Genomic DNA, 17,953 nt, shown 5'->3' with positions numbered 1-17,953 from the left:
GTCAAACTACCATTTGTATTAATATTAATATTAATATTATTAATATTAATGTTGCACAGTAAAATTGGACACCCTTTAAAGACCTTAAAGTAGCTATCAATGAGTGACTGGTGGCAGTGGAAACTACCTTATAGTCTGGGAAGAATGGGGCATAGCTAGCAAACCTGTGCCAGCCTTTCCCAGGTGAGTGTGTGTGTGTTTGTCAGCTACTTGGGCAGGGACAAGAAGCACTGGTTGGACAGAGAGGGTGCTGGAGGTCTTGACTTGGTCACTCACCTGAGATCTCAACTCTATAGCTGTGCCAGTGGAGAATCTTACTGGGAATCTGGAGGAAGAGGGAGAAACCAGCCCCAGACTGACTGTGGTCTCTGTGTGCTCTTAGGGGAAATTGCACTTGATGCAGAGAACAGAATCTGGAAATACTGTGTGTGTACCTGTTATCCTGTCAGTGAACATCCCCCACTGTTGCCAGTGGTGAGGACTGAGGCTCCTTGATTACTGGTTGGCAGTGGTGGGTCATCACATATTAATTGGTGGGCAGTGGTGGGATATCCGCATCACATATTTATTGGTGAACAGTGGTGGGAACACCACATCATATATTGGGATTCAGTGATGTAGATATTGAACTCCTGTAGTCTGTAAATAGTGGTCACTAAAGAAGGTGTTTGTACTGTCAAGCAGCCACATGTTAGACATTCAGAGTTTCATATCATAATAGTTTTATTTATTTTTTGTTAGCTTAGTTAGTCAGGGAGACCAGGCAAGGATGTCAGCAGAGGATTATGGCAAGCTGACAAGGAACCAATTGGCTGAGATGTGCCAAGCCAAAGGACTGAGGCATGCCAACTTGACTAAAGGAGAAATTATTGCAGCCTTAACCACAGCTGCATCACAGACCAGCAACCAGGAGGACAATCAGACTGGCCTTGGGGATGTACAACTCTCAGAAAATGGGCAGTTCAGCTTTGCCTCAGAGGACTTAAAAATCCATCTGGAGTTAAACAGACTTGAACTGGAGGCCAAGCGTTTGGAAATATAATCAGCAGAGAGACTACAGCATTTGGATGCTGAAACAAATGAGAAGCTATGGCATTTGGAGACCAAAGAAAATGAGAAACTGAGACATTTGGAGGCTGAAGAAAATGAAGGGTAGAGGCAACATGAAAAGGAGATGCTGACTCTTCACCAGGATCATGGAGGTAATGGGGAAGGGAATGACTGAACTCCAGAAGCAATAAAGGTCAGTAAATTTGTTCCACAATTTACAGGGGGTGATAATTTTGGTAGTTTAATTCACATGTTTGTAAGGGTTTGTAAATAGTATAACATTGACCAAGGGCTCTGAGTATGGTTCCTGACCTCTTTGCTTCATGGTAAAGCTGTAACTGATGTTTTTAAATGCATTGATACTGATTGCTTAAATTATAATACAGTTAAAAAATGTTTATTGGAATGCTTTAAGTTAACACCTGAAACTTAGAGAAAAAAAGTTTTCTCAGCATAGACGTAAGGCAGATGAAAGTGTATGTGAATATATTGCTGAGTCAAGCACTTATTTTCATAGGTGGGTGAGTAAGTGAGTGTTAGGTCACCACTTTCGAAAAGCTGACCGACCTTTTGGTGAGGGAACAAGCCCTTAGCACTTTGCCTGAGGACATGAGAATCTGGTTGGCAGATAGAGAATGCAACACCACAGAATGAGATGGGGAAAAATGAGACCTATACCTAGCAAACAGGGCATCACTGCACAGGAAAGGAATATCCAGTGCTACACATGAGTGCAAGGGAACCCATGGTGGGCAGCATAAACTGGCCCAACAGAGTCAGCCAGTAACAGGGGAAGCCACTAGTTTGAGTACATGGCCAGGATCAATGGTTAAATGTTTTAAATGTAAGCAGTGGGAACATGTAGCATATAGATGTCCATGGAGGCAAGGTGGGGAACAAAAGGTGGGGGAGCCAGCAAGTGGGAATAACAGAATGCCAGTGGTAATTTGTCTGAAGACAACAAGGGTACCAAACTACCACAAAAGGTTATATTGTATCTTAGTAGATGGGAAACAGGCCACTGCTAAGAGAGACACAGCCTCTGACCTAACCATTATGAAGCCTGCGATGGTTAAAGAGGAGCACTACTGGTTTTGGGCAGTCTACTCCAGTCAGAGCTTTAGGAGGGACCCCATTCCAAATACCTTTGGCTAGGGTTCACCTTGACTGGTAGGGTGAAAAAGGAAACAAGCAAGTAGGTGTGTATGAGGATATCCCTGCAGATGTCCTGATAGGGAATGATTTGTATAATGCAGTACCTTGCGTGCATGCAGTTACATGCAGTCAGGCTTGGAGACAGTTATGTGAGTCTGGTAACCTGGGGGGGACCCAGACAGACTACACACTTGAAGCCAGGACTGGTGAGGTGGTTACTTCAGAGAGGGAGCTACCCTGTAGCAATTAGACCTAAGGTCAGCGACAGCTGCTGGTGGATACTGATGTTCCCTTGGTCAGAGTGACTGCAAGGGCAGAGGTGAGTAGTAATACCCAGGCTGACAATGAGGCACCACTGTCAGAGGACATGAGACTTCCTGTTGAAGGTGAGCTAGGAAAGGTTACAAAGAGAGAGTTGAGACAGACTCAGCTCTCAAACCCTACATTACAAGGCTTGAAGGAAGTAGCTAGGGAGGCACCTGATTCTCAAGGAAAAGGGGAATCTGTAAACTGGGACAAAAGGTTACTGTATAGAGAGTGGACCCCTGAAGGAAGACTAGAGGGTGAGAGAATACAGTAGTTGGTAGTGCCCAGAGCCTACCATCTGGCACTTCTGCCCATAATCCATGACATTCTCTTTGCAGGTCATATGGGCAAAAAACATACAAAGAGATCTATTATGCAGAACTTTTATTGGCCTGGGATTTCCAGGGATGTAACAGGGTACTGCAGGACCTGTGAGCAGTGTCAAAAAGTAAGCAAGACAGGAGACAAGGTCAAAGCTCCTTTGATGCCTTTGCCTGTGAATGAGGAGCTATTTTAGAGGATAGCTATGGCTATTGTGGGGCTTCTGAGTACCCCAAGTTCCACAGGGAAGAAGTATATCCTAGTGGTAGTAGATTATGCTACCAGATACCCTGAGGTGGTGACTCTGTCCTCCATCAAGGCAGAAAAGGTGGCAAATGCTTTGTTAGAGATTTTCAGCAGGGTAGGTTTCCCAAAAGAAATACTGACAGACAGAGGTACCAATTTCATGTCAGACCTGCTGGCTTGTCTGTGAGAGTGCTGTGGGGTGAAGCACCTAAAGACCACTCCCTATCATCCCCAGACTAATGGTCTGGTGGAGAGGTTAAACTCTACACTAAAGACCATGCTACAGGGATTTGCAGACCAGTTTAAGAGGGAGTGAGACAAATATTTGCCCCATCTGTTGTTTGCTTACAGAGAGGTTCCCCAGGAATCCACAGGTTTTTCACCCTTTGAGTTGCTGTATGGGCGTAGGGTGAGGGGGACCTCTAGATTTGAATCGCAATGAGTGGGAGGGTGAGCGTGAATTCCACAAGGTCTCTGCTGTGGCATATGTCCTAAACCTCACAGGAGCTGAACAGCAGAAAAAGGTCTGGTATGACAGGAATGCTCGAGCTAGAGAGTATGCTGTGGGGCAGCAGGTTATGATTCTCATCCCTGTCAGACAAAACAAGCTGCAGGCAGCTTGGGAGGGACCCTTCAAAGTAGTAAGGAAGGTCAGTGATGTTAACTACATGGTAGAACTGCTAGACAGGAAGCAGGGGCACAGAGTGTACCATGTTGACATGATGAAACCTTATCATGTTAGGGAGGCCCTGGTTCTAAGTGTTTGTAGTGGATGGCATGAGGAGTCTGAGGGGGATCTGGTGACTGATCTTCTCAGTGAAGCTTGGACTGATACCTCAGTGGAAGGGGTAGCAATGTCCCAGAGGCTATCCCCTACCCAGGTTTGAGAAATACAAGCAATGCTACAGGAGTTTGGGGGCATGTTCACTGGAAAACCAGGGTGTACCCACCTGATGCAGCATCATGTGGATACAGGACCCCAAAGGCCTATCAAGCAGGCCCCTTTTAGGGTGCCTGAGAGAGTCAAACAGACTCTGAGGAAGGAGATACAGGAAATGTTGGAACTGGGAGTAATCCAAAGGTTCAGCAGTCCCTTGGCCTCCCTAGTGGTGCTTTTACTAAAGAAGGATGGCAGCACCAGGTTCTGTGCGGACTACAGGAAATTAAATAGTCACGCAGAGTCAGATGCTTAGCCTATGCCTAGGACAGATGAAGCCCTAGAGCAGCTGGGTAGGACTAAGTATCTTACCACTAATGATCTTACCAAGGGCTACCAGCAGGTGCCCTTGACTCCCAACCTTAGAGAGAGTCAGCCTTTGTGACTCCTTCCAGCTTGCATAAGTTCACAAAGACACCCTTTGGGATGAAAAATGCCCCAGTGACTTTCCAGGTGCTGGTAGATCATATCCTAGAAGGAGTAGGAGATTTTGCCCTTGCTTACCTGGATGATATTGCCTACAGCCATTCCTGGCAAGAGTACCTTTAGCATGTCAAGGAGGTGCTGGGCAGACTACAGACAGCAGAGTTGACTATTAAGCCCAGTAAGTGTCAGGTGGGTATGGTAGAGGTCTCCTACCTGGGACATATAGTGGGGAGGGGCTAGATCAGGCCAAAACCTGCCAAAGTGGAAGCCATTCAGGCATGGCCTACCCCTGTTACCAAAAAGCAGGTGAGGGCATTCTTAGGGACAGCAGGGTACTATCGACCAAAGTTTGTCCCCAATTATAGTACCATAGCTGCTCCCTACACTGACCTGACAAGGAAAAAACAGGCCAGATAAGGTAGTGTGTACCCCAGCATGTGAGTAGGCATTCCAGAAGCTTAAAGGAGCGTTGGGAAGCCCCCTTTGTTAGCCAGTCCAGATTACAGTAAAGAATTTATTGTGCAGGTGAATGCTTCAAACCATAGGGTGAGTGCTGTACTCAGCCAGGTTTTCTGAGAGGGAGAAGCGCACCCAGTGGTATATCTCAGCCATAGACTCCAACCCAGGAAGGAATGCTATGCAGCTGTAGGAAAGGAAAGTCTATCCATAGTATGGGCACAACAGAAACTTCAGCCTTATCTGTATGGAAGGAAATTAACTGTACTTACTGAACACAATCCCTTAACATGGCTACACAGAGCCAGCCAGCAAAATGCCAAGTTACTAAGGTGGAGCCTGGGGTTGCAGGCATATGATATGACAGTGCAGCACTGCAGTAGGGTTAGCAATGCCAATGCAGATGGATTGTCAAGAAAGGGAATGGGGTAATGTAGTCCCAGATAGGCTCATCCCTCTCAAGCACTGTTTCTCAAGGGTCACTTGAAAAACTAGCTTGAGTCTTCGAAGGGGGGAAGAAGTGTGATGAAGGGAGGTACTGCCAGCACAGCTGGCTGGAATTTTGTAAATAATTATATGTCATTTGTGTATCTCAAATTAATCTATACAAGATGCTTGTGTTACAAATGTATTAGAATTATATGTGATGTGTATATCAAACTACTTTGTGCAGAAGTTTCTGTTGAAAGGGTATTTGTAAAGTGCTGTGTTTAAAATATATCCATAGTGTGGTCTACTGGAAGAGAACAGAAATGTACATGCACTATTGTAACTGTTTAAATGTATATATTTTAACAGTGGAAAATGGAATACAGGAGGTTAACCTCAGTCCAGCAAACTTTAGAAAAATATCTAAAATTAAATTACTTTATAGGCTACACCATAAAGATGCTTCAATGCAGCTAGACACACAAAGTCTGTACTAGGAAGCTTTCTGTATTGTCTTTGGGGTGAACTAATTGCTACTTTGGAAACGTGAATGAATGTGATTGTTTTAGGACTTCCAGCATCTGCCAAAGATCTGAGCAAAAGCCCTTATATACGTATTTTTACAGGTAGATGCTAAATGCTACCAGCTGTCAGCTATGGGGATTTTGGCATGGGAACTAGAAGTTAGATGATCAGAAATTATGTCATTCTGAAAGCTATCCCAACAATAATATTTTAGATATTATTTTGCGAAGTCTCTGAGTGAGACAGAGCATTCTGCATTCTGTCTTGGACCTGATAACAACAACAACCATTCACCACATCTGCTTTGCTCTAATAGTAAGTTTTTAGGGTATATTAACTCTCTTAGATACAGTCAGGAATATAGTGAAGCTTAGTTTAGATTTTGGTTTTCTTTATTTGTGTGAGCCTGTACTGAAATGTTATTTTAAATATTTCCTGTGGTTTTGAACTTTAATGTCACTGTGAATATATATTTAGTATTGTCTTGTTATTTTATTATTTATTATTAGATATATTTAAACCTTTCATTGTGATGAGTCTGTGTAGAGATATTTAAGTTTTGAGAGTACTTGCATATTTATTTGTTGACACTCTATGGGCCACTCCTAATAGCCTTGCTCTTGGTCAAACTACCATTTGTATTAATATTAATATTACTCAGTAAGATTGGACACTTTTTCTTAAGAGCCTTAAAGTGGCTGTCCAGAAGTGACTGGTGGCAGTGGAAACTACCTTATAGTCAGGGCAGAGGGGGCATAGCTAGTAAACCTGTGCCAGCCTTTCCCAGGTGTGTTTGTGTGTGTGTGTGTTTGTGCGTGCGTGCGTGTGTGTGTGTGTGTGTGTGTGTGTGTGTGTGTGTGTGTGTGTGTGTGTGTAAATCAAACCTCAAAAAATGTGTTTGTCAGCTACTTGGGCAGAAATACGAAGCACTGGTTGGACAGAGAGGGGGCTGGAGGTCTTGGCTTGACCACTCAGCTGAGATCTCAGCTCTATAGCTGTGCCAGTGGGGAGTCTTAGTGGGGATATGGAGGAGGAGGGAGAAACCAGCCCCAGATTGACTGTAGTCTCTGTGTGCTCTTAAGGGAAATTGCACTTGATGCAGAGAGCTGCATCTGGAAATACTGTGTGTGTGTGTACCTGTTATCTTCTCAGTAAATGCTCTCCACTATTGCTAGTGGTGAGGATTGAGGCTCCTTGATTACTGGTTGGCATTTGTGGGTTGTCACAGATATGACAAGAAACAACTGTATAAAAGTTCAACCTGTCAGTGTATGCGTGTAACATAAAAGCTGGAACTAGACATTTAACAAAAAGGTGATCTGATGTTGTCACTCTTCATGTAACCCTTGACTGTGGGCTTGGCTCCAAGCCTCGGAACTGATTCGGCTGTTTATTTCAGCTGGCACCTTCCAAACTCTTGAGCTAGGCTTTTACCCACAATGCTCCTCTCAAAATTACCTCAGAGCTAGTTTGCCTCTTCGTGTGTCAGATGCGTATGACTGCTTGAGCTTTGGCTAGTAAAAAGTAAATTTTTTCCTTTTAAATATCCTTTAATATTCCCTTTTTGGTCTTCGTATTTTATTCTTAGTCGATATTTTTTCTACCCGCTCTTCTCATTATTCCCTTTAGCATGATACCATTGTTGGTATCTCTTTTTACCTTTAAGATAGTTATTCATACCATTGTTGGTATTTCTTCCTTTCTTCCTTTCCTAAAAAAAAAAAAACAAACAAACAAAAAAATTTTCTCTACCCTTCCTGTCAGCGTGCGTGTGTGTAGTTATAACCTACTAATAGTTATGGCTGAGAAATCAGATTCTCTGGCCAAGTCTTCAAAGGGCACCTCGGGATTCAAAATGTGTCTAAAATGTCAGGGTAAGATGCCCAATTCCAATGAGCATACCCTTTGTGTTTATTGTTTAGGCAAAGTCCACCTCCAAGAAAGTTGTTCAATTTGCCATGAGTTTTCTACTAGGATGCTAAGAGATTGGAAGAATAAATTGATTCTGAAAGGACTCTTAAAGTCTGATTTTGAAGAGGCTATTTCTGTGTCCAGAATGGAAGCCAGCACATCATCTTCATCTTCTGCCTCTAAGAAAAGACCTTCTTTGACTCCTAGTTCCTTGGAACTGATCAAGAAGGTTTCAAAATTACCTTCGGTACTGAAGAGTTCCACAGTACTGAATGGAAAACCTGATTTGGCACCTATGAAACTTCTGGAACAGACTGCTACTACTTCAGCATCCAAGGACACTTCAGTGCCAGAGTAGTCGGAGCTTATTTCTATTCTGTAATTCAAATACTCTCCATTGATAGATCCTTTCAAGGACAGGCCTCCAAGCCCCTTCATCGATGTAAGACCACCTAGATCTCCTTTGACTGCCTCAGTTTGTTCCACTAAGAGTCTCTCCAAAGCCAACATCATGAAACTGGTGGATCAGCTCCTGACTGTGAGGGGATTGTCTTTGGTTCCTACCCAAACTGGCATCAGAACCACTCCAACTACGACACCACCTGCTTCTTCTCTAACTCCTGTTGCAACATTAACACCCTCAGTTTCAACATTCCCAGCATTTACTGTCTCAGTTCTGGTAGCAACTTGATCTCTGGTATCAAGAGCTGCCTTGAGTTCCTCTGGCCTTTTGACACCGGAGACCTCCCAGGGTCGAGACTCACTGGTTGTCCAAGGTGCATGGAACGGCTTCCTTAACTTTGGAGCCATCCATGACCCCTGGTGCTTCAGCCTTCATAGGATTGACCCAGGCTTCTGTTTTGGGGGTCACCTCCCCGGTGTTGGGTAGGACCTTGGTTCCAAAGGAGTCTATTTTGGTTCTGGGCTCTCATTCCTCTATGGGGGGGATGGCCTTCCGAATATTGGAGAAGGCCTTGTCCATTGGGGACTCACAGTTTTTTTGCCATCCCTGTTGGGACAGATTTCCACATCTCCTCATCCTGAGCCTCCATCAGTTTCATCCCCAGGACAGAGGGCAGAAAAGCCCCAGGAAAGACCCACCTTGGTGGTTTCCTCTTCTGACACTTCCCCGGAACATCCCCCAAGGAAGTATCTGCAAAGAAAAAGTGCAAGAGGAAACACTTAGACTCCCCAGAGGAGTCTTTCACCGAAGACACTGACTTTGATGAAGGGGAAGGTTCCCCCAAGTCACCCCGATGATGTTTCCTTTGGGGACATCCTGGAAATCTTAAAACGGAGGGCTGGCTGGTCTTCACTCCAACCTTCTTTAGAGGAGTCATTATACCTGGAGGCTTTTCATGCTCAACCCTCTACTTCTTGGATCTCTTCACCTGCTGATGATCTCCTTAAACTGATCACTCAGTGGGCATGGAAAATGCCCATCTCCATTGAACCAATCCCCAAGAGACCTGATTGGATCCTGTCAGCCCCTAAGGAAGAGCAACAATGGTCAAAAGGCATACCCATAGATACCATGGTGATGAGGCTGCCACAAAGAAGGAACTTGCTGAGGAAAGTCTGACTATCCATCCTCCTAACAAGGAGTCTAAGACTATGGATATGTTTGGGAAGCACATTTACACTTTTGTGACCTTTGCTGTCAGGTGCCCTGAATTACATGGCACATTTCACAAGGTTGCAGAGGGATCTGATCAAAGGGTTTTCGGATACTCTCTCAGGAGCAGTAGCTGAACAGGTATGGGACAAAGTTGCCTCTCAGCCCACAACCCTTGAAGTGATTTTTAACTCGTTGATGAGGCTGATTGCCCACGCAGGTGAAGGTTCAGGTATAGCCATTAGAAGGCATTCCTGGATGCACTTGTGTGATTTTGCGGAGCCATTTAAAACACCATTTGTCAATGCTCCATTTGATGGATCATCCTTTTTTGTCCCCAAAGTTAAGCACACTCTCACCAGATGTGAAAAAGATGGGAAGACTCTCTGTTGAAGGCGTACATTTCTCCACTCCTCAGCAACCTTACTCTAGGAACTAGAGAAGTGAGAGACTATGGTTTAAAAATCCCAAGGGCCTTTCCAGGATTCACTTGGCAAAGACTTTCCCTGGGGCAGAGAGGGAAGTAATGGAAGACACCGCTGCACAGGCAGAAGTAGCCTGCAGAACCAGAGGTCCAAAGATTCTTTCTCTGTCACTTCCTATCAGCACCCTTGAAGGGAGGCCCGATTGCCATCCTCTGGAGGCAGTCAGGGGGCAACTATCCCTGCACCAGCCCACCTGGCAACTGATAACTTCAGACAAATGGGTGCAGGGAATAATATCCAGAGGTTACAAAATCCCACTATCTATACATCCAAAACCCCAAAAAAAACTCCCGGATGTTCCACCCAGTCACAGGGAAGCAGCAGTCATAGAAATCCAAAAACTGCTCAACAAAAGAGTTATCCAAAAAGTCCCACTAGACCAAATAGAATCCAGGTTTCACTCAGGGTTCTTTTTAGTGCCCAAAAAAACAGGGGACTAGAGACCCACCTTGGATCTCAGCCAGTTCAACAAGGCATTTCAGCAAAACAAATTCCGGATGGTCTCGGTACAGTCGATACTTCCATTCTTGGAAAAAGATGATTGGATGTGCTCTATAGACCTCCAGGATGCGTATTACCACATAAAATAAAGAAATGCTCCAGGAGGTTCCTGCGCTTCCAGCTGGGAGCCAGTCATTTTCAGTTCAGAGCACTGCCCTTTGAACCCATCACAGCCCCCAGGGTGTTCACCAAATGCATGGCAGTGGTTGTGGCTCATTTCAGACTGTAGGAATTTCAAGTTTTTCCACACCTCGATGACATGCTTCTCACTGCTACCACCAGGCATCAGTTAGAATGGGCAAGACATTACACTCTGCACCTCTGTGCATCTGTAGGTATCACAATACATTATGAAAAGTCAAATGTACAGCCTTCTCAACAATTATAATTCATTGGAGCCCGGTTGGACACTGTTACAGGAATTGCTTCACTTCCACTAGAAAGACTACAGAGGATCAGATCTCAGGTCGGCCAACTTATCCAAAGTAAAAGGGTTCCAGCAAGATTAGTCCTACAAGTGTTAGGCTTGATGGCAGCCTCAGTCACTCTTCTCCCCTTAGCAAGATATCACATGCAAATCTTACAGTGGCTGCTTACCTCCCAGTGGTCTTTGATACATCAACCAGTGTCTTACCTAATTGTGATTACTAATTGCTGCAAACAAGATCTTTCATGGTGGCTCCATTCCAACAAGATTCTCACGGGCTGACCATTCATTCTTCCACAGCACCAAGCCATAGTGACCATGGATGCTTCCCAGATGGGGGAGGCATTATCTGGGAAGTACAGTCCAAGGCACATGGTCCCAACTGGAGGCCAACTTGCACATCAGTGTTCTGGAGATGAGGGCAGTGCTGTTAGCACTGCAAGCATTTCAGGATGCCCTTCCTCTGGGAACAGTATCTGAACATCAGGCCTTGTCTTGCAAACCACCCTACATAGTTTTTCACAAAGACAGGGTTTCTTTTAGGACCAATCCATCCTTTCTAGCAAAGGTAGTTTCTGAATCTAATATCAATCAGACACTTCAGCTACTGGTATTTTTCCCTAATTTTTCCAATAAAGGAGAGTATTCCCTTCATTTGTTAGACATCCATAGACAGTTAAATTTTTATCTTCAGAGAACAAAAGATTTCAGAAAAATCTGACCAATTGTTTGTTGCCTTTTCCTCTCTTTCTTTAGGTAATCCAGTTTCAAAGGTTACCTTGGCAAAATGGCTTAGAGACTGTATTACATTTATCTGTCAGTTGAAAAGACTCCACATTTCACACCCAGTAAAGGCCCATTCAACTAAAGTGGTGGCAACTTCTGCAGTTTTTCATGCCAGAGCCTCTTTAAATGACATTTGTGCAGCAGGCACTTGGGCTTCTCCTCATACCTTTATCACTCATTACAAACTCGATCAGGTCTCTAGGGGATGGGCATCATTCGGTTCGATGGTGCTAAGGAATATTCTTCCATGAGACCTCTCAAGATTTAGGTAGTTGGGGACTCTGTCCCACAGTCAAGGAGTACATGAAGACTGACAACATCAGATAAAGAAGTTATGTCTTACCATAACTTTCCATCTGTGTTGTCAATCTTCACTAATCCTTGACATCCCCTCCCTCCGTCCCCCAGCCTGAGTCTCTTAGTGGATCGAATTCTCACAGGACTGGCTTCATATTAGGGACACATATCTGGTCTCTTCTTCCTATTTGCTATTTGTCTGCCACTAATTTAGACAAACTCAGTTTGAGGTAATTTTGAGAGGAGCATTATGGATAAAAGCCTAGCTCGAGAGTTTGGAAGGCGGGAGCTGATATAAAAGCATGAGTTGGTTCCGAGGCTCGGAACCAGGCCCACAGTCAAAGATTAGTGAAGATCGACAACACATAAAACACATATAAAACATAACTTCTTTTTATACATAAAAGGTAGGAATAATAACTTTTTAATGCAAAGATGCTTTCTGTAATGTCTTTAAATGTCAACTATCTCACAAATAAATGCAAAAAAGAAAGAGTAGTGAACTATATTAAAAAATGTAGATTGCAAATAGCTATGTTACAGGAGATACACATAGAAAGAACTGAACATGTGAATTTGATAAAGAAAGATTTTTCAAGATGGTTATTCAGCTGAATAACTGAGACAAGGGAAAAGAGGAGGACTTATATGAATTGCAAGAGGAGCTCCAATACTGATAGAAGAGGATAAAAAAATAATAATAATGGCAGATTTGTAGTGCTAAGCGGTACCAGCAAGGGAGGAAGATTACACTGCCATGTATTTATTTTCCACCTGAAACTGCTAAAATGGAGCTTAAGAAAATTCTTCAAGAAATAATCAGTTTTGGCAAGGACTATTACTTATAGGTAGGGACTGGAATGTGATTTGCAATGCTGAAGATATGTCTGGAGGGCCCAGAAGGGAAAGTATAACAAAGGAGGGTACATTTTTGAAGAAATGTATGAGAGTATTTGGCATAGAAGATGTGGATTCAGTAATAGCAGTTTGGAGTGCATTTACATATTATTCTCCAAGATATAAAAACTGGGCCTAGCTGGACAGAATTTACCTTTCACAGGAACATGCACATTTAATTGAAGGTCTTGATACAGACCCGATAAATATTTCAGATCCATTGCCAGTAATAACTAAAATAAAAACAGAGGGCAATGAAATAAAAATGAGACACTGGTGCTTTCCCACCTATCTGTTGAAAAGAGAGGAATTTAAGGAACGGGTAGTGGAGATTATGGAGGCGCTATTAGACAAGATAGAAATTCTTCTGAAAATATAGCTGGGGAGTGGGATAAAATTAAGGTGGCATTTAAAAATAGGGTGGAAATAAAAGAAAGAGCTATGGTTAAGAATTAACAAGAATTATTAAAGGGACTGACAAATGCTAAAGTATTACAGAACAGGGGGAATCTCACAGAACAAGAAGAGGAAAATAAGGGATTAACTTGATAATATGCATAAGTTTAGAAAGGTTGCTGTTAAGCAACTGTTTTTTGATAATAATAGTAGAGCACAAAATCTTTTAGCACAATGACTCAGGCAACAGAAAGTAGAAAGGGCTGTCACCAAGCTTAGGTAGCCTATAACAAGAAAGGTTACAAGAGATCCTGTGGAGATATTAGAAATATTTCAGAAATCCTATGAAAGTCCATATAAAGCAGAGAAATATGGAAATCAGGAAATATACAAATGAAAATGCTTATGGAAGAATTAAATATGCCAAGGCTCAATTACTAACGGTTAGTATAGCAGGAGTTGAGGTAAAAATTGTGATGCATAATCAATCTACAGGAAAATCCCCAGGAATCGATGGTATTCCTGTGGAAGTTTGGAAGCTCAAAGGGAAACAACTGATAATGATCTGAAAGGTTTTGTCTAACAGTATTTTAAGAGGAGGAGAAGTACCAGCATCCTGGAAGAAAGCAGTGGTAGCTGTAATACCTAAACAGGGTAAAGATCCATTTGCCACAGCTTCATACAGGCCCATTTCAATACTAAACCATGATTTTAAAGTGTTCATGTCTATAATGGCTAAAAGAATGTCAAAAATAATGCAAAAATTAATAGATATGGATCAATGTGGTTTTGTGGAGGGAAGGAAACTTTTTTACAACATTAACAGAACACTGATGATCCAGAGGGAAGCAGAATATAAGAAGATAGCATTATTGTTGGTGGGTCTTGATGCAGAGAAAGCATTTGACAGAGTAAGTTGGGACTTTATGCACAGAGCAATGGAAGTGTTTACATTTCCTGAAAAAGTTATAAGGTTGATTAGGAGGATATATGAGGGATCGGAGGAGGAAAATTAAAGTGTGCGGGGTCCTCTCTGATAACTTCTGCTTGAGCAGAGGAACCATGCAGGGGTGTCCTCTTTCCCCTTTGTTTTATGCATTATTTTTAGAATCACTGGCAAAGAAAATAAGGAAAATGCAAGGATATAATTGGCATGGTAGTCAAGAAAAGCTGGCTGTATTTGCAGATGATATTATTTTACACCTGACAAAACCAGAAAGAGGCATTACAGTACTGTGGAACATTTTGAGACAGTTTCAATTTTTTTCTGGACAGAAAGTGAATGAAGCTGAAACAAAGGCAATAGCGGTAAATCATCTTCCCACACACAGATTGGTTCAGCAATATCTGTATTTATGGGGACATGATAAAATGAAATATTTAGGAGTATGGATTAAAAATTTTCTTGTGTGGCAACTAAGGATATGTGGGAAGAGACTAAACAAAAGATAATTAAAAAACTGAGAAAATGGAAGCTTTGTTATATGGATAGTACAATACAAGCAGTCGAAATGTTTTTAGTCCCTTGTCCCTAGTCTTGTATACAGGTCAGGCATATTTTTATCAACCAGAAGAGAAGTTGTGGATAGCAATTAATAATCTGGGAGGGGAAGATGGCAAAAGTCAAGTGGGATAAGTTGATTCTTCCAGTAGAACAGGGCGGATTGGGATTGCCCAATTTGTAGGGGTATTTCAAAACTACACAGTTAAGGTCCTATACATAGCACAAGCAGAAAACTAAAATTCAAAGTGGAAAGGAATGATGTTGAAACAGGGAGTAAGCTCAACAAACAAGGAGAGACTGGGATTTTGGATGCAGTGCTTTAAGAAGAATAACAAAAATCATACGGTATGTTATATCCATAAAGTAGGAGAAGTATTCTAAGAAAAAAGCCAACACAGGAATGGAGAAAGGAGATTCTGCCGATAAGGATGACTACAATTAGGGATATGGACAATAGGCAAGAGGGGACTGGAATTTATTGGAGAAAACTGGCAAAAGAACCAAGGTATTGGGAGCAAATAGCTAGAGAGGGAAAGATGATAGAATGGGAAGACACCAAGAGCTTCTCCATAATAATGATAATAAATTTCATCTTTCACTTTCCTAAGCAGCAAACAAGATCTGAGATAATTGGGGTTGGTGCATTATGGGTAAGGGTGAAGCTCGAGAGTTCCTGGTTGCCACAAGCTTTAACAATAGCCAAGTCAGAGCTGATGGATCGAATATGAACCCACCAATTGAGGAAGAATGAAAATGGACAACAGAGATGGAACACTAGGGTGAGTACATAACTTCTTTTTTGTTTGATAGCCTTCACATTTGTTGTTTTGAGATGCTGCCATTCTTCTTTGACTCTGCCTATTTCCTCTTCTTCCTAAGATGCTAAAGCCCAGATTATTTCCTTGAACTATTGTGCTTTCACTACAGTCAACTTCCAGATGCTCATCATATCAATCACTGCTGCAGTAACCTTAGCTATTTGGGTTATATCCTGCATAGGATATAACAACCAACCAACTTCCTAAACTTCAGGGCACTTTCCACATGTCCAAATAGTCAGTCAGCTCATGCTGAGCTGACTAAAAAGACAGGTTTGTACATCAAGCCTTTCAGAACTATCTTGCCACTGAAAAGTATACTCTTCTGAGGCTATCGAGGATCGACAGTCAGCTTGTGATGTTCCTGTTCCTTTGCTGGGCAGATAAGTTTCTTTTGAGAAAAAGACTTCCATTTTACAATATTGTTTGTTTAATAGCACTTTCCTGTTCAGGAAAGTTATTTTAAAGATAGGAGTTTGTGTTTTAACAGACTGTTGTGAGACTGTATTGTACTTTTATATAAAAGCAGTATTTTTCCTGTCAGTTTAAAAGTTGTTTAAAGTTATTGAAAAACATTTTTTTCTGTGGAGAAATTGTGTTTATTTTAATTTCTGGGGCTGGTAGTGTTTTAAAGTGCTTGGTGATTTGTTTTTATGTGAAAAAAAATGTTTAAAGACTTTTAAGTTTTACTGGCTTTTGCTGTTTGTTTTCCTTGGGAAGGAGGCACCATTTTCAGTTTGACCATAGAGCAAACTGTTGGTTCCAGAGTTGGACCTTCTTCCAGCCACAAGAAGTAAAAGTTAAGCAAATAGCCTTTGCCACCAGAGCAGGTAGTAATTTGCCTCAGCTGCAAGGGGTTGACTTTGCTATGGCCAGTACTTGCTCCTCAGACCACTCAGCTTTTACCCCAAATCCCTCTGGTGTACCACCTACAGCCACTATGGAAAGGGAATTAGCCAGTTATCTTTTTTTTTAAAAAAAAAAAACCTTTATTGAATTATCAGTTGTTTTCTACATCCAGCTACCTATTTGTTTTTTGATTCATTTGTGACATAAACAAATTTACATTTATACAAAAGTAATCAAATTGTATTAACAAATTAACATTAACAAACATTATACTTCACATATATTGCTATATATCATATAACATAAGCCACATTATATAAAATATTCAATTTCTGCTCCTTTTTCTAAACAAGAAACATCTTTATTAAGCCATCACTTAAGACATAAGCAATCATACATTTATGTAATTGAAAACAAACCACACCGACACAATCCTAGTTGCAATCACTTTACATCACAAACCATACTGACACACTCCCAGTTGCAAACCTTATACATCACTTATAATCTACCCAATCATTTTTAGTCAAACATTATGTAGCTCATTTAAGTCCTACCTTCTTTTAAATCTCATTCCTCCCCTGTATGTATTGTTCCCACAGTTCCATTTTGTTTCCTATGCAGTTTGGTCCTACCCTTTTCTAAATACCTCAATTCCAGGTGTTTTATCTCTGTTACTATCTATATTCATTACTTCTAATATAGATGGTTCAGATTTTGATTTCCATTTTCTAGTAATTGCTTTTTTGGCAGCCAACATAATTAGACAGAGCAAGGCCTTACAATGTCTAGGCAATTCTAATTCTGTATCATAGCTCAGAAAAATCATCTTCCTCGTCACACCACCCAGCATCTCCGACAGTGCATCCTGCAGGGAATCACTGAAGTCCACCAATCCACCGCACTCCCAGACAATATGTTCCCAATTACCTCTTTTGTTCCCGTCACACCTCCAACATTTGCTGTCTACCTGAAGAGGGTTAGCCATGTTTTCTGAGGCTGTTAGGGTCCTGAGAGAGGGAACAGGGAATGTTGTGCCCATCCCCAGGAAAGCTGCTGTTGCCATTAATAACACTGTTGGCCCCATTTTTCCTGTTAAAAAGAAACAGAAAACTAAACCTGTATCTGCTCCTCCTCAAACTTCCTTAGTCAGGAGTAGTTTACTTGGTCTGGCTCAGGGTTTAATTCAGGCTATTGATCCAAGTGGTTTCTAGTGAAAGAAAGAGGAATACTTCTTTTCCTGAAGAGATTCAAAATTCTGAATCTGGACAGGAAGATGAAGGGATATGTACAGCATTTTCTCCTCACATTTCTGATCCAGATTCAGAGAAGAGCTCAGTTTCTGATTCTCCCTGTTGCAGTTTCTCTTTCTCTGAGACTAATTCCAGAATGTGCCAGTGTTTTCAGTGGGGTACACTGAGGTTTCTCAGTCCCTCATAAAATTCTATGAGGAATTTCCAGAACCTTCAGCCATTCTTCCAGTTTTGTCACCTTGGAGGATGTGTGTGTTACTGCCTGCAGTTTTCCTGATAGTCAGCCAGCTGCCCCTTAGAAGGCAAATAGGAGGTATAGAGTTCCTCGGTCTTTTAAGTTTTTATACACAATCCCCAAACCTG

Source organism: Protopterus annectens, chromosome 2.part1 (genome assembly GCF_019279795.1).
Source record: "Protopterus annectens isolate FY-2018-M chromosome 2.part1, PAN1.0, whole genome shotgun sequence".
Lineage (NCBI taxonomy): Eukaryota > Metazoa > Chordata > Ceratodontiformes > Protopteridae > Protopterus > Protopterus annectens.
Note: the sequence above shows the minus strand (reverse complement) of the source record.